This window comes from Phascolarctos cinereus, unplaced genomic scaffold, assembly GCF_003287225.1.
Source record: "Phascolarctos cinereus isolate Bilbo 61053 unplaced genomic scaffold, phaCin_HiC Scaffold_3;HRSCAF=262, whole genome shotgun sequence".
Lineage (NCBI taxonomy): Eukaryota > Metazoa > Chordata > Mammalia > Diprotodontia > Phascolarctidae > Phascolarctos > Phascolarctos cinereus.
The window spans coordinates 254,281,560-254,305,221 of NW_027555736.1; the positions used below are offsets into that span (position 1 = coordinate 254,281,560).

The following is a 23,662-nucleotide window of genomic DNA, read 5'->3' on the forward strand; positions in this document are numbered from 1 at the left end:
CTTATTCCCCAGAATTCTCATCACCTGGCCCACCCATCCCACAAAGTAAGGAATATCCCTTAGGGGTACAAATGGGACCTGTTGATAAAAGATACTGAGCATGGATGCCCCCATGGATCAGTATGATTACATGCCAATATTACAGGTCAAAGAGAAACTTTCAAAAGATCACTAAGAGTGTTACAGCTAGAAGAGGGCAGTAACATTGTGTGTCAACTAGAAAGAGAAGGTTAAATAAGAAATACCTACTAGGAGAGTGGCAGGAGGAATTTATTCATTGGTGCAAGTAGGGAGTGTTCCCTCAGAAGAGTTGATACAGCTGGCAGAGGTAAAGTTCTGAGGACACATCACTGTAGGCATCATTACAGGTGGTGCAAGTCAAGAGACCAGCAGAGACATTTACAATCCCTCCCCTGGAAAGGGTCTTTACCTATATAGTGGCCATAGAACTTGTCTCCCAAGCAAGGGAATAATTCCCTGTTGAGAAACAGGATGTTGAGATAGAAAAATTTTCCTGTAAAGGAGTGGCCAGTAGAAAAGGGGTAGCAAAGACCTCTGAGGTGGTTACATTGGGGAGGGGAGCTCTTGTAAAGAACTGTCTTCAACAAAAGAGGTTCCTAACTTTAACCTCACAACTGAATAGATACACAAGCTTGTTTATCCTTCTCTAATTATACTTCAGAAATTGAATCTTTCACATATGATAAATTCAAACACTAATTTTATACTTAGGCCATGGGATGACTACAAATTCAGATCAAAACAGCCCGATGTCACATACTTATATTGTGCTGATCTCTTTTACTGACCACTTGCTCTGATCAGAGAAATCTACCAGAAAAGGAAAAGGTAGGGACATGTGACACTGAAACATGACAGGATAGAATATCCGTAGCTCTGTTTGAATTCAGATAACAGTCACAGTTCTCCAATCATGCAGTATTAATTCCACATCATAGCCAGCCTCAGGAATAGTCAGGTGAGAAACATTACTTCTCAAAAGAACAGAATGGGGAAACTGAGCCAGGAGGGTCCCATCCTAAATTGAGGGTTAGATTGTCCTCACAGTTTTTACCCAGATGCAGACATCTACCTGTTCTGAGTAGCTTTTGGCATGTCTGATACTTATTTAACACACACAACTATATCCGAATTCAAACTCAAAAAAAAATCAGTTATAGTCCCAATAGCTTTTTACCCCAAACAGCAAGTTTCACTAATCACAGCTTAAAGCCAGATACAGTTAATTTTTCTCCCACGGAGTTGCTATAAGCAATAAAGATTTATCAGGACTCACATACATAAGAGATTTCACTTAACATCTTTCTCTCTCAAATTTCAACTTGTCCTGGTGTAAAAGCCAATCATTAGAAATCGTTTCTATCTACTCTACATAAACTTGCAACTTCTCAGCAAGCCAAGTTTGTTGTTTAGGAACTCCAAACGAGTTCTTTTCTCAGAGTAGATGACCTTGCTCACACAGATTATTTTTTTTCCAGGGACCTTGGCAGGTTTAGAAAATAAGGGGAATTGCCATGTACCCCAGGGAGGGGCTGATCCCAGAGCCCCTGCCTGCCAAACCCCTTACCCCAAAGAGGACTGTTTTGAATAGGCAGAACTGATCTGGATAAGGTTTTTACCCAATCCCCACCTTTTCCCACAGTAATCAATTAACTATTCTAGGTTTTAACATTAAAACAGTAAACACAAAATTTGGAAATTTTATGCTTTCTTCAATCAATACTTAAAAAGGAAATGTTACAAAACAGGATCATATAGAATGCCCCAACAGCCAGATTCATTCCTTTCTTCCCTTTCCCTTGAAAGCACAATTAATTTAAAATTCCAGATTAAAGGGGATTGCCCTCCAGCAATACCACTAATACAATTGAAAACAGACTGAATAAAAATCTCTCTTTCTTACTAGACCCCTTCATGAGACTCAACAGCCTCCTGGGGCCACACAGCTAACAAATTTCTTAATACCAAATAACAATGGGTGCTCTCAAAAGTATACAAATACCCATTTCTAAATTCAATACACTTGGCCCCTGTGAAGAGACATTATCCACAAATTCAAATATTTCTTTAATATTTCAGCCCCCCATTCATGTCTACACTTTCTCGCAAACGTTTTACAAACAGTTTAGAGTCACCTATTATAAGCACATCAGTTTAAAAATGTGCTGGACCAGTATCATGACTACTTCTTTTGTCTTTCTCACAATAACCAATCTCTTTACCATAGTCAGTATCAAGATTACATCTAATAGAACCCACCCACGGATCTAGTCTGAAAGGTGGGTGGACATAATTCCTTCCCTCTCTCTCTAACCCTATATATTGGCTTTTACATTAGTGCATTTTCTCATCCTTCTACTTTAAACAGACCACTTCCTCACACCTTCTCAACTTACCTAAACCATCTAAAGCTATTCAGCTTTCTTTTTGCAAATCTGAAGGGAGATAATTGAATAGGGTTCTCCCCTGTCCCTTCCCAAACTGATCCTGCTCTGGTACAGAAAAATTTCTCTCTTTCATAGGAGGTAAAAAAGATTAAGTGCTACTTCTCTCTCTGATCTGAAGGGAAAAGGTCTCCCTTCTCACTCTTTGTCTCAACACTCAAATTTGTCCAGACTTAGAATGCAGAGAGAAAGAGAGAAATTATTACATTATTTTTCAAAGGTTTCAAAACCTTCTTTCAAACACTCTCTATTCACACCGTGCAAATAAATTACACCTTCCTTAAGCTTTCTACACATACTCCTCTCCCCTACAATTTAAACCTTCCTGACTTTCTAATGGACTGTGATTAAAATCCCCTTTAAAACTGCACATATCTTACTACTTTCTAACACGGACCTGATACTTCAAAAGGATATGCTTCCTTAAAATGGCTTAACATACAACCAAAGGGGTTTCGGATGTGCTAGCCTAAGCCCCCATTATTGCAGAACACAGACATAGACAAACAATAAAAGCCTGAATACAAACACATCCTCCCAATGGAAGTATGAGGAACTGCCCTGGAGAAAACTGTCTGCAATCCAGGCTGACGTCTGCCTTTCAGTATGAAGCAGAGGTGGCTTCAGGCAGATGATTGCGAAACAGAATCTCTTAAAAACACTATCTCTACACATAAATTAAAAGACCAACACAACTAAGACAGAAACCAGGAACCAGAAACCAGGGACCAGATATGGGTGTGGTCCCGACGTCTCGGGGTGCCAGGGAGATGGAGGCCCTAAGCCCTGCTGCCGCTTGCGGCATCCGTTCTCCACTAGAAAACAGAAAACTGAATACTCAGTACCTCGGGAGGGTTACCGGGTTCAGAATCCACGGGGCTGAAATAAGGTACAGTAGGAGTCAGGGAGGGAGGCTTTTCCCAGTCCTGAGTTCTGGGGCCCTGGAACGTCTCAGAGGCTGGCTCCCCTAAAAGTCAGAATGGAGCAATCCCCGCTTCCCTAGGCCGAAGTCCTCCCCAGGTGGGTCTATGCAGCGAAACAGTGCACCGCGAATCTCGCTGGGGCCTCCAAAATGTTGTAGCAAAAAATAAGCAAGTGAGACCCAGACACAATTTGAAATGGGGATTTATTAACGGGTGGCTGCAAGGGGTAAACACCAAGATTGAGCAGCCCCGATTGGGGTAAAGGTACGGTTTACAAGAGTTTCTGCATGGGGTACAAGATAATTTGCTTCAGGGTTTGCATAAGCAGTGATACAGAAGCCAAGGCAAGCAGGAATGGTACAGGTCAAAGATCACACAAACGAGACCAGGTGGCCTGATCTCTGGTATAAACTATGGTTATGTAAAGCAATTATGTTACAAGATTCCTGCGCATTTGCTTTGGAGGTATGTGCTGTAGTGAGCTATGCAAGAGGGCATTCCGACATTGTTTAGATTTAATAGGAGAGAGGTCTGGGGCAAGATGAAGCAACAATTCCTGTTTGTCAAGCCTTAAGGGCCCTAGTGGCCTAGTGCCTGAAATGGCAAAATAATGTCCTGCATTACAATACATACATATCCCATGTGTATTCTTACACATATCACAGGATCATGACACTGTAATTGGAGGGAATCTGAAGCTTCTTTTCAATCAGACCTCTCATAATATCAAAATTATATTCCTCTTACTTGATAAATGATCCTCTTGACTTCACTGGATATATCTGTGTGTATTTCCCAGTCGCATGTGAAAATAATTTTTTAACATTTGTTTTTAAAACTTTGGGTTCCAAATTTTCTCCCTTTCTCCCTCCCCACCAACCCTCATTGAGAAGGCAAGCAACTGAATACAGGTTTTACTTGTGTAGTTAATGGAAAACACTTCCACAGTGGTCATGCTGTAGAAAACTAACTATATTTCCCTTAATCCTTAAAGGGTTTGGCCCAGGCAAAGTGACCTGAGGAATTTGAATCAATGCTGACGGGGTGTCATCTGTTTGCTCCAGGCAGAATAGTATAGGGAAACATCTTAAGATTTTATGTAGTAACTATAAGTCACAATAACTAATATCTTTACCATAGTCAATATTTATGTAAGGTTAGATTTAATAAGGCCTTCCTGCAGGTTTATCCTGAAAGGCAGACAGGCATAATTCCTTCTAACCCTCTATAACTTTATCTGTTGGTTTTCAAATCAACCTAAAAATGTTCATTTTCTATCCTTTTTACTTAAAATAAAATCAAACTTCCCATCCCCCCTTCAACATGATTAAACCATGACAAGCTGGCACAAAGTCACCCAGAACAACTATTCAAGGATGGGGGAGCTTAGAGAATATGTGCTTGCTGTGGACAACCCCACCCCTCTCTGTTCCCAAAGTGTTTATTTTTCCCCTACCTTCCATAATCTTTCTAATCTTTGCTAATCTTTCAAACTTATTACTCACACTACCTCCAATGCCCTTTAAATTCCAAATTTTTATATATATATACATATATATGTATGTATATATATATACATATTTATAAATATATATACACATATACATACATATATATATTTACACCACTTTTTGTCCTTGTTCTCTTCACCCTGTTAGAACCTGGAGGAACTTAATGCCTAACAATTTACAATTAAACAGAGTTGTATTTCTTCCACACCCTTCACAAACAGCTTTATAATGTTAAAGGTTAAAAGACAGAAAAACCCTTATTTTTGCAGTTCTAAACACATTACCAAGACATCACAGCTTATCAGTCTAAAAGCTGCTTATCAATTGTTACTGTCTTCCACTAAGTTTTGGGAGAATCTCTCCCTGCTTTTGATTTAATTACTCATTTTCTAACTTTATTCTGGTATCCCAACTTGGCCAGTGTTGGGACCCCTCAAAAGAGTCTTAATCTCCCAGTGAAAGCCTAAGGTGAGAGTTCTTTCCCAATGTTATTTCTCTAATTGCAAACCTTAGAAGTTCCTTAGAAGTTCTTCTGGGTGCACTTTAAATCTTTAACCAAAATCATGAAACATTTTACAAACACACACAGAGACAGAAACAGCTTCGCAAGACAAAGTACACATGAATCTATTATTACTACATTTTTTTTCCTTTTTTAGGATTAGTTTGTTTTTAAGACCCTTTAACCAATTCAGAATATAATACAATTTACTGGTCAAAAGTCAGAGTTATCACATGCCAATTTACTCTGATTTGACCAGCCAATTACAAAAGATTACCTTCAGAGAAGACCTTCACATGTGTCCTTAGTCTCCAGAGATAGCTTAGAGAGAAAAATGGACTACAATCTCAAGACTGGAAGTCCAATAGATAAGTAACAGGAGTATGTGGGACAAGACTCATGCCCTCTTCAAGGCTGAGACTTCAGGAGAAAAGTCCTGTGGGTGCCCAGACCGAATTCTGTTGAGAGGAAGAGTCAAAATTCAAATCCCAGTTCAACATCTGAGTAAACTGCACCATTTGTTGTGAAACCACACAAACAAACCCCAATTTGAAATAGAATTAGCTTTAATAAAGAGACGAGTTAAGATATATTTTTGCTTTTGCTTTGTCAGAGATCAGAAATTGCTAGCCCTGCTTTTTAAATTTAGCTGAAGCATAATATATTCTACTCCAGTCTTTTATTGTCTCCAAATGAATTTGTAGGGTGCAGCTTTATATGCCCTTTGAAGAACAGTGCTTCTCAAGGGATGCCAATCAACTCTGGGAGGTGGGCCATATTAAAATGAAGGTCTTTCAGTATGTGACACAGATCACTTAATCCCAGTCAAAGAGACATCAATTTCCATATCACCTGTCTTGACAATGGGAAAAAAATCAATATTCTCCCAGACCTGTCTAGGCAACATAATGAACAGAAACAGACCCATTTAGATTAACTCTTAATGTCCTTCTGAAAAAGGACTGAACCTTGAAAGAAAGGGGCATGGAGACCTCTGAATTTCCAAGATAGTGATTACTCAGAAAAATCATTTTTTCACAGCTGAAATAAAGGTAAAATAGAAGCAGTGGTAAAAAGATTTTTAAGGTAATAGTTTGCTAGAATTTTTCCAGTCTTTTGCTCAATTAATACAATCTCTTATCTTTGAAATGTAAATCACGCAAGCATATCTTATTTTAAAAGTATTTTTCTTCCAATTGAATGTGAAAGCAATTTTTAACTTTTTTGTTTTAAGTTTTGAGTTCCATTTCTGCTTCTGAGAGCCAAAATGACTGAGTAAGAAGTAAGTGGCTCTCATCTTTCCTCAGTGACCTGTGAAAGCCTAGAAAATATTGACCCAGGAAAAACCCTGAGCCACAAAAAGAGAGGGCACAGCAGTCTTGTACCCCAGGAAGCTTGACTGATTAATTGGAAAGGCCCCTCTTGCTCTGGGGGAGGTGGAACCATACAGGTCTGGAGGCTTCCCAGCAAGCTAGTGGCAAGCCCAGCTCACCATACCAGGGGGAGATCCTGAGACCAAGGTTGGTGGAGCAGGCAAGTACCAACATCAGGATACCCCGAGAGCCTCAATACAGTCAGGGGAACAGTAGACACCAGCTTGGAAAACCATCATGGGCGATGGAGTTCTCCAGCAGAAAAATCAGCCAGCTACTCAACACAACTTTGGGAAGCACAACTGCAGAAGGCAAAGCTCCGGGCTGACAGACATCTATCAGTATCAAAACAATCCAATGCAGGGCCTGGGCCAACAAGAGCCAAATGTTCAAGTGGAAGGCTTCGGTGATCAGGGAAAGAAGCTTGGCTAAGTCCTTCCTTCACTGCAGCAGGAGAAATCAACATTTTTTTTTTTTAAAGTCAGGAAATAGGCACACATCCTGAACCAGGAAATAGGCAGAAATGGAAAATGAGCATAGATTCTTATTTTGGGGAAAGAGAAGATCAAGGCACAAATTCAGAAGAGGACAACATTGTCAGTATACCCACATCTGAAACCTGAAAGGGGAATATGAACTGATCTCAAGCCCAAAACACCTTCCTGGAAGAGTTCAAGAAGAATTTTAAAAGTCAAGTATGAGACATGGAAGAAAAATTGGGAAAAGAATTCAGAGGTATGCAAGAGAGACTTAATAGCTTGGAAAAAGGACAAAAATTAACTGAAGAAAACAAATTCTTAATGTTTTTTAATACTAGTGTTTTTTTCCTCTCTCTATCTTTTAAATCAAATTAACCAATGATTTATCTATTTTATTGTTTTTTTTCCTAAAATCAACTCCCTGTTTCATTTATTAATTCAATGATTTTTTTTTTACCCTCAACTTTATTAATCTCACCTTTAGTTTTTAGGATTTCCAATTTAGTATTTAATTGGGGATTTTTAGTTCATTCTTCATACAGCTTTTTTTTTTGAAATTGCACAGCCAATTCATTAGTCTGCTCTTTCTGTATTTTAGTGATGTAAGCAATTACAGATATAAAATTTCCCCTGATCACTGACTTTGCTGTATCACACAGATTTTAAATTTAAACACACCTATTCTTAAAAAAAATCTCAGTATTTTAACATAATATGAAGAGAAGGAGGAGCAGAAGGAGAACAACAATTGTATGACTAAACCACAGTGAGTCTTTTGTTCATCTCACTTCACCATAGACAAAAAGAGAAGAAAGATCTGTGGGCCTTGGGGACTGCATTTGGCCCTGAGCACCACTTGTACAGCCCTCTAGTCCACAGAAATAGGCTATGCAGCAGGCAACCTAAGGTCTCAGATACATATTGGGACAACTCAAAGGAGACGGGTGGCAACTGGTAAATTTGTCACCCACTTACTGGTTCCAGCTCACAAATTCTAGCCAAACTAAGCAGTGGAAGTGGCCTCTCTTAACTACTCCACATTTACCATTCTTCATCTTTCTCTTCCTCTGAAGGTCCTGGGCTGTGTACCAAGGAGGAGCAGGTTCACAAGTGATCGCAACTGTCTGGCTATGAAGTTTGTGGGGAAAAAACTGGGATAGAAATCCATAGCAAAAGGTGATGATTTCCTACCTGACTGAATGCTGCTGAGTCTACCAGAAGTCTTTTGTTGTTCAGACCCCAGGTCAGGTCAAGAACTTACAGAGAGCTCAGAAAAGAGTGTAGGGCAGCAATCACCCTTTACCCTGCATCAGCCTATTTGGGCGGCACTGAAAGCTTGCAATCTTAGCAGTTCCCAAGTCTCTAATAAGACAACACTTAATTTCCCCAAATAACAAAAAGACCAGCCAGATCATATCAAGTGCAAAATCATAAAGTAAGCTTGAAGAAACAGCAAACAAAAAAAGAGTCTCACAACAAAAAGTCATGTTCAAGAGGTGTTCAGGACAGAAATCCAGAAGAAGAAAGTGATTCCAATTCATCATTTGAGGCAAAGCCTCAAAGATTCAAAGAGAAACATAGCTCAGGGCAAAAATTCAACAGGACTTCTTGGAATAAAGTATGAGTTTTTAAAAAATAGTTTAACATTGTTTTCATCAATGACAGGAGAGTGCTAAAAGAAAACGTGGAAAAGAGATGAAAAGTATGCATAAAGAATTAGAAAGAGAATCAACAGTTTGGAGAAAGAGATAGAAAACCTGGCATAATCATTAAATACCTTTAAAATTAGAATGGGACACATAGAAGCCAATGGCTCCATGAGACAACAATAAATCTTAGAGTCAAAATTTTGAAAATTCAACAATTTTCAAAAAAATCTGACCTGGAAAACAGATTGAGGAGACAAAATTTAAGAATTATCATACTACTTGAATTTTTGACAAAAACAGGAACCTAGATCTCATTTCAAGAAAATTGCTCAGAATGAGAGGGCAAAATAGAAATATAAAAAAATGCATTGGTCATCCCTTGAAAGAAAACTTTGGCAATCATATAGAGAGAAAAACAGAAGAGAGTGAGACCTGAGTTAGATAACCTGATTGAGAAGGTCAGAAAACCAATTACAGGGGTCACTAGGTGGAGCAGTGGACAGAATGCTGGCCTTGGAGTCAGAAGGCCTGAGTTCAAATCCAGCCTCAGACAATTGACACTTACTAGTTGTGTGACCTTGGGCATGTCACTTACCCCTGATTGCCTAAGCAAAAAAAAAAAAACAAATTACAAAGGACTAAGAAATGCTTAAAGGAAGGTATCAGGTATATACACTTTTCCTTGGAGTTATTGAAAGGGAAATGATATAGAAAGACAGATAACTTGAAGATAATATAGGGTCAGTGAAGCTTTATTAGGTTTTAGAGGCCAACATATATCTGGTAGGAACAGAAATTTAACTGTATACCATAATCTGCTTTGACAGGACAATGCAAATGTAAGGCCTCTACCAGGGGAAGAAAAATCAGAGAGACAAAGTGACTCAGTTAAGGCTTTACAATATACAAAATTCCACAATACAAAGGCTGGAGAATACTTAGTATTTTTGCCACATTCAATGGTCCCTGATGAGAACTACTTTTTCCCAATGGGTGAAGAATTAATGTAAAGTGGACATAAGGCAGAAAAGTGTCTCAGCCAATGTCACTGTGTGCAGTAGGTGGCAGCAGACTTGGTTGCTCTGGAAGGAAGGTGTCTGCAGTCTGAGGCTCAGCTTATACCTGTTTCCAGAAGATAAACACATTTCTCAGAGGATATGGTGTCACTGTCTCAACAAATGCAAAGAGTCCTTCTAAGAAACAAAATATGGGGAATTTTGGAGGATCCAAGAAATTCGTGGGCTTTATTATGCCCTGCTTATTTTGTGCCTCAATCCAGCTCAAACAGGGATATGAGCTTGAATGTGTTGTTAATTTTAAACAACCAGTTCTCTAGGGGAAAAATGTAAACATAATATACTTTTAAGTTTAATCTACATTATTAATATTTTCTCTCTCCCTTTGTTAAGTATAAAGAATTAAAAAAAAGTTAAGCTCTGATTTTCAGTGTCTGCTAATTTCTGAAATACTAGAGCTCACACTGAAAACTTAACAGTCACCTCTCTCATGCCAGTTGAGTGCACACTGGATATAAGGGACAATGAATGGGATTGGGAGTATATAATCTGCAGGAAATCCAGTTCCAAAAAGAATGAGCAAAAAATATCCCTGTAAGTAAGCAGAGGGGTTTAAGAGTAAACTCAGAAATCCTCCTTCTTCCTCCCTTTGCCACAAAACCCCCAAAAGATTCCGAAGTTAGATTCAATCTCTCCTGAATATCAAGAATTACAAAGGCTTGGGGTGCCTTCTTAATTAGAAATGGCACTGAGATAAGCTGGGAAAATATCAGACACAGAAAACCCTAATGACCATTCCCTTGGAATTGAGAATAGACTGGATTCTCAGTGTCACTAACCTTCCTCAGGGTTTTAGAAACAATCCTGAGAGAAACTTCTCTGCAGCTCAAGAGAGGACTCTCCCACTGGGAGGCAGTTGCTCTTCCTCACACTAAACAGAGAAAGACATGCAAATTGGGCTCCTCCCTCTGAGGAAGAAAATCAGCAAAACCTGTGTCTGCAGCTCTGGGAGAGAGCTTTTCATCTGTGTGGCCTTCCTCTATTAAGGACTGACACTGTAGAGCCTGAACAATGGGTTTGGGACTGACTGGAATTTTCATTCTGACTCTTTTACAAGGTAGTTTTGTCTTGTGACTAAGGAAACATTCTTTGAAGTGATGTATTTGTGTGACTGTTTTCTTAAGTGGCTCTTTATTTGCTGGTATTCATTGTGATGTTCCGCTGGTAGAGTGTGGGGGTGATATGAGACAGCCTGGAGGATCTCTTAGCCTTTCCTGGAAAGCTTCTGAATTCACCTTAGCAGCTATCACATGAACTGGGTCCTCCAGTCTCCAGGAAATGGGCTGGAGTGGGTGGCAGTTATTTGGAATGGTGGAAGAACCACATACTATGCAGACTCTGTGAAAGGCCAATTCACCATCTCCAGGAAAAGAGCAACAGCATGCTGCCTGCAAATGAATTTCCTTAAAGATGAGGACACAGTCATGTATTACTGTGCAAGAGACACAGTGAGAAAAAGAAGTATGAGACCAGACATAAACCTCCTCATTCAGACAGGCCATGTGGAAAATGAGTTAGAGAGGGAGCTCAACAACACCCAGCACAAGGAGACCAGTTACAATAACAGATGAAGAATTACACTGAGAAAGTTTTCAAGGTCTTTGGTTTCTTCTCAATTCACAGTGAACATCTATCCATTTCTCTCTCTCTGTCTATCTATCTTTCTATCTATCTAATTTCCTTTGCTTTCTTGAGAATCTTTCCTATTTCTGTTGCTTGCATGTATAGAGGGAAGATGTATCCTCTTAATGCTTTACATATTTTTGCCTTGTTGACTAATTTCTCTATAGTTGTCAAACATGAAGCAGATCAGGAAGTATTGAACATTTGCTATGTATCCCATAGCGTTTTCATACAAGTGCATGTGGTAAACATACCTATCTGTATGTACATTTTATATATATATATATATATATATATATATATATATATATATGTATATGGGTTTTTACATTTACATATCGATGTTATGTAGATGATCCTTCCCATGTGTATGTATGCAGATCTATATGTGTGTGTGTGTGTGTATATATATAGATATATATCCCATGTATATTCATACACATATCAGAAGATCATGAAGATTTAATTGGAGGGAATCTGAAGCTTCTTTTCAATCAGACCTCACATAATATCAAAATTATATTCCTGTCTGTTTCTTTAATCATGGATTTTAGGTAGCCCAATAATTCTTAAATTATCTCCCCTCAATCTCTTTTCCAGGTCAGTTGCTTTTCTGATTAACTATTTCACATTTTCTTCTATTTTTTACTCTTTTGATCTTGTTTTATTTTTTCTTCATGTTTCATGGAGTCTCAGGCACTTTTGAGAGTCCCTTGAATAGGAAAGAGGACAAATCAATCAATATTTAAAGATATTAGTTCAGGCTTTTCCCTGTAAGGTCAAATATAAGATGTGATGCTTAAATACTTTGGCCACATGATGAGTAGATGGTATTCATTGGAAAAGATTTTGATCTTGGGAAAGACTGAGAGCAAATGGAATAAGGGATGATACAGAATGAGATGAATAGATATTGTCATGTAAGCAATGAACAACAACTTGGAGAGAGTTTGAAAGAGAGCAGAGAAGGATCTGTGTGCTATGCCTGTGGAACATGAAGAGTTAGACATAACTGAATAGCTGAACAATAGTTAAATCAGTGAGAATTTATGAGATGACCAAATAACATATTCTGGACAAAGAAAAGAAGAGAGCATAGGGTAGACTCCTGTGCAATTCCTGTGATGAGAGGACATGATCTGGATGATGATCCAGCAAAGGAGGGAGGAGAAGAGAACTCAGATAAGTAGGATGAGAACCAAGAGTGTGGTGTCCCATAAACTTAGAAAGAAGAAAGTAACAAGGCGAAAAGAGAGTTTGTGTCAAAGTAACAGAGAGGTCAAAGAGAATGAGGATTGAGTAAAAAGTGACCTCATCACATGAGACCGGAGTAAAGGAGATAGTTGTTGATGGCATATTAGTGATATGAAATGAATTAGAGAGGAGAAGATGAAGTTAGGAGCGAATGGCCTCAGTTTGTATTTATTTTGCTGTTGATTTTCTGGACTAAAGAAAGTAATGCAAAAAATATTAGTAATGCACATTAAATTTAAAACTTTTCTATGTGCATAATTTTTGGGGGGCAGAAGGACGCTTGTTAAACATTTTCTAGCATATGATTTGTTCCAAATATTCTTAATTTTCAAGTTCTACTTTCAGAACCTCAAGGTTTCAACATGAATCTGAGGAAGCTAGGTGCACAGTGGATAGAGTGCTTAGCCTGGAGTCAGGCAGACTCGAATTCAAATCTGGGCTCAGTCACTTAATACCTATTAACAGTCATTCAACTTACTACCCTTGACAAGTCATTTAGCTTTCATTTACCTCAGTTTCCTCATCTGCATAATAGGGATAATAACAGCACCTACATTCCAGGGTTGTTTTCTGGATTAAATGAAATAGTTGTAAATCACTTAGCATAGTGTCTGGTACAGAGTAAGTTTTATATAAATGTTAATTATTATTATTGTTATCTGCATTTTTACTCTGGCATGAAGTATCAGCTCTGAAAACAAACGATTGAAGAGCTATAAAGGTTTTGCTAATGGTGTTAACTCTAAAAATACTAGAGAGCTCACTCAGGTGATCACAACCACAGTTAACTCTCAAAAATAAAATGAAATAAAACCAAAACCAGTAGTCATAAGCAAAAAGCTTTCTGTATTCCAGTGGAGGATGGAAACTAGCCACATGAGCTGAGGTTTCCTCTAGGAGGAGATCCAAGGCAGTGATGCTAAACCTTGATGTATGTAGTTAGAGCTAGACAAAGAATCAAACAATGCAGTTCAGCAACAGTAGTGAGGCAAGGTTGCCTAGTGACAAAAAGTCCATTCATAGCAGGGCTTCATGCCTGGGTTTGTTGGTGCTTGCCTGAACTTAGGAATCATCACTTCTGCCATTCAGTTGCAGCAGACTTCATGCAGAGGGTGAGCACAAAGGACTATTGTTATGCCAATCTCAAGACAGAGCTTTCTTGTTGGTCCTTAGCTCTGGAAAACAGGATGTCTCCTAACAGTGAAAAAAGAGAGGAGTAAAAAAAAAAAGAAGCGTGTTTTTGGCATGGGGATACTGACAGAAGGAGGAAAACCAATAATTCTGGTTCTTTTGATTCTTTTGGAGTGTGCCAGTGAGAGTGACACAGTACATACCATAATGTCTGATTTGTTGGTGTTTTTTTTCATTTCCTTTTATAACACAAGGATATGTTTACTGTGAAGAATTTTCCTATGCTATTTTTCTTTATAAATGTAAAAAAATTTATGATCTTTATTAGAGAATGTATGCGTGCATTTACACCAGTATATATCCTATAGCATAGGATCAGCATTTTTCCAGACTTGTCTAGGCCACATAATGAGCAGGAATACACCCATTTAGATTACATCTTAATGTGCTTTTGAAGGAGGACTGAACTTTGAAAGAAAAGGGGATAGGGAAGCTCTGAGTTTCCAAGATAACGATTACAAAGAGAAATCATTTGTCACATTCCCCCATCTGATTCTCATGACAGGAGTAGCCTTCTCAGTGCATCACTAACTGATATGGTCAACAGTTCATCAAGGGGTTTTGGGGACTTATAACAATATGGGACAGGGGAAAGAGAACAGCATTGACAATTCAAAAGGGTAAGTATCCCTTAGTAAATACAGATACAGAGGCCCCAAGGGAAAAAGTGAAAATAAATTGTGTGCTTAAGGCTTCAGAAGTGTCTTCTCGTACAGCTGTCTGGTGTTCAGGACATCATCTGATGAAGTTTCCTGGTTGTAGTATTGCCAAGTGATCTCCACCAGACTGTCTTCTTAAAACATCTTATGGAGAGAGATCCTCTTTCTTTGTTAAAAGTTTCCTACAAAATCGATCTTAACAGAATTTTAAATGATCTTGCTAATAACCAGGTCAAGTAATGCAAGTTAACTCAACCTTTACGTCTCTAATATTATAAAATCAAAATTGGAATGTTGACCAACTCTCATGTTCAAAAAACTCAAATAAAAACAGGAAAATTGGAACCCAGTTTTTATACTTCACAACTTGAATTTCATCCCACAATCAGGAGGATAAGATTCCATTAAGAAATTAATAACAGAACACTGTTCATAAAAAAAAATGGACTCTTATACATGCATAATACATAGAGTGATCAATTTTAAAACAGTACATATCAGTAAAAAAATTCCAACTTCTGGTCATGTTCAAATAAATAACCCCTAATTAAAGTAGATGCTTCCTTGAAGTCATGTACATGAATACTTGATTTAACCAAAAATTTTAGCTGAAATTTCCATTTATGGCAAAACTTCATAACTCATGGGACATGGTTCATGAAGGAATTTGTTTTGCTTAAATATTCACATATAGATAGATAGATAGATAGATAGATAGATAGATAGATAGATAAATAACAGGGGTTCTTATAAGATAGATTTTCATTAATCGGAAAAAAATATAGAAGAAAAATCGGTCGAATGTAAGCTCTTCTATTCGTCATTTAAAGCCTTTTACAACTACTTTCTAGCACTTCTGTATTTTTACAAAATACTCACTTTATCGTATTGCTGTTCCATACACAAAACACATTATCTCCTATCTCTACATTTGCATTTCTTTCCCCCTGTGACTGGAATGTACTAATCCTAACCTTCATTTCTTGGAATCCCCAGTTTCCTTCAAGACCAAGTTAAAATGTTAGCTTCTATATAAAGCCTTTTTTGATCCCCTTTGATACTCGTGCCCACATTCCTCACACTGCTATTTTGTATATATAGATGTTGTCTACATCATTAAAATGTAAGATGAGATGCTTGAGGGCAGTAATGATTTCACTTTTATCTACATACCTCCCCCACTTAAAAAAGTATCTGGCGTATAAGAGTTTCTTAATAAATGTTTGATGTTTGCCTGATACATGTATTCTCTGTTTTTTTTTTTATCCTGTCACTAGAAAATATGGTTAACTACTTATTATTGTAGATATGTATTATGTCTCAGTAGAGATGACAAGTGCTGGTAAAAAAAAATAGAGAGAAACTGTCTATTACCCATATTTTTCCATTCTCTCAGCTCTGCCTCTAACATTGAGCCCCAAAGTTAAAATTTACAAAGTCTGGAGAGAAGTCACATCTCCTCTCATCCTTCAAATCAGCATCAAAACATCCAGTTTTCACCCCTACTCCCCAATCCTATAGTTACGGAGAGAAATGGTGGGCTGGAAGTGATGGTGGCAGTGGTAATTCTTTCAATGGAAGTATTATGCACTGTGAAGAGCACTGGATTTTTGAGTCTTTTCTGGAAAGGAAGCAGTGATTAGAAAGATTCTATTTGGCTTCATACACAGTACCTGATATCAGACTAATATAATTTCTATTTTTGACAGAATCAATAAACTAGTAAAGAGGGAATGCTGTGGTGTTGCTTTTCTATATATTAACAAAGTATCTCATGATATTTTTGTGAGGAAGCTGGAAAGGTATGAATTAGAGGATAACACTATGGATTCAGAGCTGGTTGGTTGACCTGATTCAAAGAGCAGTTGTCAAGGGTTCAGTGTCAATGTGGCTAGAGATTCTAGTGAAATTCCCAAAGAGTCTTTGTTTTACCCTGTATATTTAGCATATTCATGAATGATTTGATAATACAAAACTGGCAAGAGTAGCTAACATAGTAGATGACCGAGTAAGCATCTAAAACATCCTTAAGTTGATTTTTTTCATCCTAACTTATAGAGCAATATAATTTCCCTTTTATGTAACTGATTTTTGCTCTTCTCCTTCCAGACTGTTTTTCTCTTTTTACATACTTATATTCCCAATCACTTATTCTTACTTTTTCTCTTCGGTGAGATTTACCACCTGGATTTAATTTTTTCTGTGCTGCCAATTTTATCTGTCATGCAGGAGATAAATCCAACAATTACATTTCTTTGTTGCACCATTAGGAAATGTTTTGTTGTGCCTTTATGCTGTCACTTCCCAAGAGATCTTGAGAATTCATAGAGCCTTCTGCTGCATCATGTATTGATTAATATTCTTTTGTACTTCAATATTTATTCATTGTTTGAAATAGTTTAGGTGTTCTAGTGGCTATCTTTTCTTATGTTATTAATATATTCCTTACTGGGTTTATTTGTAAGTTTTCTTCTTATTGACATCTTTGATAATTTCAATCTTCTTTTCATTATCTTTATCTATCAATCATCTATCTATCTATCTATGTATCATCTATCTATCTATCTGTCTGCCTGTCTATCATCTATCAGTTTGTAACTCCTGCTTTGATGGTAAATTCCCTTATGTTTAGATTTCAGGGCTGTGCCTCTTCCTGTACTAGAGGGATTTACATTTCAGTGGCCTCAAGCTTTGCCCATGTGACTTCTGAAGGGAGAAAATGAATGGCATCAACTGGATGTCAGGGGCTTTTGATTTAAACCTGATGGAGTCCTATACATTTGACTTCCTATTCAAGTTCCCTCTGTTCCTTAGTTTTCTAGTAGCACAGCATGCTGCCATACTATTCGAAAGAGAGAAAACAATCTAATTTTCAGTATCTCCACCTCTGCTGCACAGTTTGGAGTGGGAAGAAATTAGTTCTGTTGTAAGCCTTTGGGTCAGGTTGTGGAACTTCCCCAAGTATTTAGGAGCTGGTATGAGAAGGAATTCTGAGGGAACATGTCAAGGATTAGGAATTATAAAACTGTTCTTCTGTTAGTTCATCAATTTACTACCTTCTTAGAGTACTTAGCATTTAGATGGTATGGATAGCTGAAATTGCTTTTACTTCCATTGCATTATTGTTACATTGAAAACATTTGAGAAGTTGTGAGGACTGGAGAAGATAGAGATTCCTTCATCCTGTTGGTCACATGACTAAGAATGTCTGATCAGATTTTGATGCAAATTTCTTTATATTCTTGTTGAAGGAAATCTAAGGACTTTTTTTCCTGATATCAGCAAGAAAATTGTGATTCCCAAGGTAGCATCCTCCTCTTGGCCTACTCCTCCAAGTCACAGTGACAGGTTAGATACTCATGAGGTACTTCAAGAAGTTTGTAAATCCACACTCATGGTTCGAAAACAGTTGACACAATTAGTTCAAAGCAAAGACAAAAGTTATAGTATGAACTTTCTAACTATGAACATGAGGCACACTTTCCCACAAACATACATGGAGTAAGGGTGAAGAATGGGAACATGAATACAACATGCTAGTTGAAAGATACATATGAAGAATACACATGGTGAAGCCAACTCAAGTCTCCACCCCTTTAAGATCTTTACTTCCTTTTTCTTATTTTGAAACTTCCACATTTCTCTTTGTGGAACAGTATCTTTGCTGGACTGGTCTTATGATTGTATCCCCTGGCCAACTTTTTTCCTTAGCTCAACTTTGGGCAACAGAGCTGACTCTTCCAATGTTTACAGCTGGCTAGATTGCTTGTTTATATTAACCCAAGGGACATGGCTAATCTAGACCTTGCCCATGCAGCATCAGTTGCCTTCATCATATAAGCAAGCACCCTAAATACTCTCCGGTTGATTAAAAGCATTGATGTTAACTAAGGAAGTTAAAAATATGAAGCTTTATTGAAATTTGCTTTACAAACAGTAAATGAGACACTCCCAAGTTTTGCAATCTTTACTATCTCTGAATAGGACACATAAGGTGATCATCTTATGTCTGAAATGGAAAAGTCTAAAATCTGAGACCCTTATATTAGCATGTGTGAAACAGTGATTTATGAACTCAGTACTTGAAGAGGACTATTCTGAGCTTTTCCCTTCTATAGCCATTGAACTCCATTCACAACTTAGACTTGTATTCTAAATTATCCTTAATTTAGTAAACAATGGATTAAGAAGGAATCACCTCAAATATCATCAGAATAGCAAGTGACAGAAAACAACAAGAAATGGTTGAGACCCCTACTGCTTTGTGACAAAGATTCTATGCTATAATGGTGACCAAGAGAAGAATTAGTGGATTTTCCCTCCATGGAATTGAATCCTCCAAAATAGTGATGATCTCTAAAAGATCTCTCGATCTAGCTCTCTAAAAGCATAAGGAAGGACTCTGAAATTACAGATCCCTCTTCTGGAAAAAAAAAAAGGAAAGTGGAAGTCTGAATGAAAAAATATATCTGAGAATGCATTTAAATTTGCAGTAGGTGGCAGTATAACAGGATATTCTGGGTAATGAGAATGGTACTTGAAATATGAAAATCATCTCCTAGATATCTGAGCCATACTGGCTCTCTAAATCAGACTATTAGGTCAGTGTCACAGAGGATAAAAGTTTCTGTCTCCTATTAAACAGGATATGTCCTCCTGCAGCTTAGGTGTTTCTTGGAGGAGACTTGCATTTTCTTAATGTACACTGTTACTTTAGAGGAGTGAAGTAAAAATATGAGCTGCCTCTAGCAAGGTAATGGGGGAATATAACTGGGATTGTGGATAAATAATTTAAATGAAATGTAATTTTAGGTAAAGAGAAACCAAAAGAAGATTCAGAAAACAGCATAGGTGCCAAGAATCCAGACAAGAGACCCTGAGAAGAAAGTGATTCATGGAACGGACTCAATCTGTTGATCATTGGAAATGTAAGATGGTTGAGAAGCTTTCAATCAGAAATGAGACTGAGATTGACAAGTTTTTTAGGAACACAGAAATGCCTACTACTTCTAATACTAGTCTCAGACCCAACTGTTTAGAGGTATTGAAGTGATGTGGTGTGATTGATAATGAGTCAAAACCATCAGCTCTGGGAGCCTCAGAGTCACCAACATTCCCCAGTGCTTTGGAACCAGCTCTAGGAGATCTTTCTCTCTGAAGTTCAGGAAAAAGATTCTCCCTGGGAGTAAGAAGATGTTCTTCCTCTCTTTGAATAGAGCAAGACATGCAAATTGGGTCCAACCCTACTGGGATGAGAAGCAGCCCCAAACCTGTACCTGTATCTCTGGGAGACAAGATCAAGCTCTGTGTGTCCTTTCACACAGAGGACTAACCTAGAAACTCACCATGAAATTTAAGCTTTACTGGAATTTCCTCTTGATTATTTTGCAAGGTATTTTTATGGACAGGGAGGGACAATGTGAAGTGGTGACTTAATGTGATTATTGACTTTAATACAATGTCTCTGTATTGCATGTGTCTATTGTGATGTACAGCTGGTGGAGTGTGGGGGTGATATGAGACAGCCTGGGAGTTCTTTTCGCCTCTCATGTAAAGTTTCTGGATTTACCTTCAGTAGCTACTGGATGAACTGGGTCTGCCAGGCTCCAGGGAAGGGGTTGCAATGGGTTGGGAAAATGAGCACTAGTGGAAGCAGTACATGCTGTGCAGACTCTGTGAACTGTGGATTCACCATCTCCAAAGATGATGGCAACAGCATGTTATATCTACAGATGAACTCCGTTAATACTGAGGATACTGCTGTGTATTACTGTGCAATGGACACATAGAGAAAGAGGAATGTGAGACTATTCAGAAACTTCCCCTGAGGTGCCATTGAGTCCAGAAAGGCATTGAGCTCATGATGCACATAATACAAGATTCCTAGATCCAGCAACAGGTATAGAGAGAATCTGAATCATTTCTATTTATGGCCTGTGTTGTTTTTTCTTCTATTCCAGCAGAAAGCAACTTTTCCAGTAGCTAGTCATGAATCTTAATGCCTGACTCTAACTCCCATTGCTGCCCCATATTTAATTGGTCGTTATGTCTTGTAAATTGTACTTTCATCACATCTCTAGTATACTCTTCCTTCTCTCCTCTAGGTATGGCAACCACGGAGTTAGGCCCTTCTCAGCTCAACCTGGTCTATTATGCTAGTCTGCTGGTTGTTCTCCCAGCCTCAGTACTCTCTTCACTCTAGTCCATACTAAATTTAACTCTCAAAATTATCTTCCTAAAGCACAGATATGATGATTTCCCCCAAATTCCAATGAGTCTCTATTACCTCCGAGAGAAAATATAAAATGCTATTTGGCTTTTACAACCTTTCATAGCACACCCTTCCTGTCTTTCCTCTCTTATTCTACCTTGCTTCCGTCCTTGTGCTTGGCAATTCAGTGATGCTGACCTCCTTGCTGTTCCTTTCACAAGATATTTCATTTACCTACTCCATGTGTTCTCACTGGTTGGAAGTCTTCTTCTCAGGCAGCTAGGTGGTGTGTGGATACAGCACCAGCCTTAGAGTCAGAAGGACCTGAGTTCAAGTCTGGTCTGGGATACTTGACATTTATTAGTTGTGTGACACTGGGCAAGTCACTTCACTCTGACTTCTTCCTGCTCGCGCCCTATTCCTATCCCCTTCCCCCAAAAAAGAAAAAAAGGAATTCTTCTCTTCCTCATCCCTGCCTCTTCTCCCTTTTGGTTTTTTCACATCTCACCTGAAATTCTCCCCCTGTTCCTTTCCAATCCTAATTCCAATGTATTTCTACTGGATATATCCTGTACACACACACACACACACACACACACACACACACACACACACACACATATACTATATATAAGTTGAGCATAATGATTTTCATGTTGTCTCCCTGAATGAGACTAACCTCCTTAAAAACAGGGACTACTTTTTGCTTTTGTATCCCCAGTTCTTGGCACCCTTCCTGTCACATGGTAAGTGCTTAATGAAAGCTTGTTGCTGATTTGACCTTCTGCTTCTTCATGAATGAGACTCTCCAACATTGATGAGATGTGTTCTATCCATGATTTCCATGTTAGGTAGATAATAAGAAATTTCTCTGACATTTTAACACACTAAGAAAGAAATACTCATTACTATTAAATATTGTTGAAAGTTAAATTTAAGAAAAATGTAAACTAAGGCACATTTCTCTAAGCAAGATAACATTCTATTATCAAAAACAATAACCTGAGAATAAGATGGTTCAATGGCTGCCTCAGTCTCCAGTCAAAGATGCCAAGGAAAAGGACAGCTTTCCTTTTAGAGGTTTTTGGCAACTACAGAGCAAAAAACATAAGAGGATAGGTGACATCATGTGCTTAAGGGCAACATAATTGGTTATATACCTGAAGTTTGGTAACAGTATAATGGTTGGAAATTGGGGGGCTAGCAACAACCCTGCTTCTCTCCTTTTGGTGACTAAGAAGGGGTTATTGATTGAGTCCAGTTGTAAGGCCCAAGACAATGGCCCAGAGTTACTTGGACAGCAAACCAGACATCAGTGAAGGATTGAAGGTCTTGTAAATATATTAGGGCCAACTCCCCTGTGACAGACCATATCTTCCCAGGTTACCAGAATTTCTTGAGGCAGGAATAGAACAGTAGTAAGCAAGAGAACCTGGATTTCTAAACTTAACCCATCACAGGACAGCGGAATTCTGAACTACGTCTAGAGACAGAGACTAAGAAGTCAATTACAGGACAAAAGCAATAGGCTGTAAATAGGATCAATAAGAAAATGATACAGGATCTGATGAGATGGGATCTGAACTCCTAAAAGATAAAGATTATGTCTTTGGGATCTGGATTCCAAAAAGGAAAAGTCCTGGACTTTCCCCATGGTCAAATCTCTAGTTCTTCTGAGGCTTTAATCTTACCAACTGGCTTTTCATTATCTCCTATGCCCTATCTCCCAATTCTCTGTTACCCTTAACCTAGCCTAGCCCTCCATTGCCTTCCCTCCCTATGCCACTTCACACTACCCCCAGCCACTTCCCACCTTTAATCTTATTTGGACTTCATTCTCCCTTGGTCACATGGTCCAGGTTCCTGGTGTTCTGTCACCTCACAGTAACCTCAGCTTAATGGCCACTCTCATCTTGATCCTTCTGAGACCCCTCCTCCAGGTGCCCAGACTATTTGAGCACTCCTAGATCCCTTCCACAGTCTTTCTATATATAAGATCCATCTGTCCTACTTAAGGGACTCAGATTCTTAACATCTGGCCCAGTTATATTAGCAATACACATGCTTAGATTGCTTAAGAGTCTGTCCAATCTGGCAGATTCTTTAAATCTCACTCACCCCAATGTTCTAATATACCATGACATTGGCTGAAATTTTTCATTTGAACAGGATCAGTGTTCTGATTTTGGGGTCCCAGCTCTCCACCTCTAAACCTCAACAGATCCATTTTAATTTTAATTTTCTCATACAGAAAATCTAACATACATTATGTGCAACATATAAACAGCTTGAGAGGCATAGTTTCTCAGTAATTAATCATTTTATTAATAATGCTAGCATGTTATTAATAAAAGATGGCCATTTGGCCATCTCCTTTGAAAAAAAAACCATCATGGAACCCATTCAATGCCCATGGAAAAATGTGTGTTCCTGAGAGTTTGAATCAACTCTGATTGGTCAACAATGAAAGAATGAATATTATACTAAGACAGGGACCTATTCTACTAAGGATGTGGGGATGTGATTCTAATCACTTGGTTTGGTCAAAGAGAATTATTTGGATTCATATCCTCATGTGATAAAAGGGAGAATCCACATTTTCCCAGACTTGTCTGAGTAAAACACAATGGGTTTCAATCCATCAATTCACCTAACTTTACCTTTTGAAAAGATCTGAGTTCTCCCTCTCAGTATCAGCCCTTCAAAGGATGCCTGAGTAACCCACAGGGAGTGACTTGTAAACGAG

The 23,662-nt window shown here is 38.3% G+C and overlaps 1 pseudogene; it reads left to right on the forward strand.

Annotated features, from left to right (window-relative positions):
* The window catches only part of LOC110204062 (glycogenin-1 pseudogene), a 50,348-nt pseudogene that overhangs the window by 25,422 nt on the left and 1,264 nt on the right, over positions 1 to 23,662 (forward strand).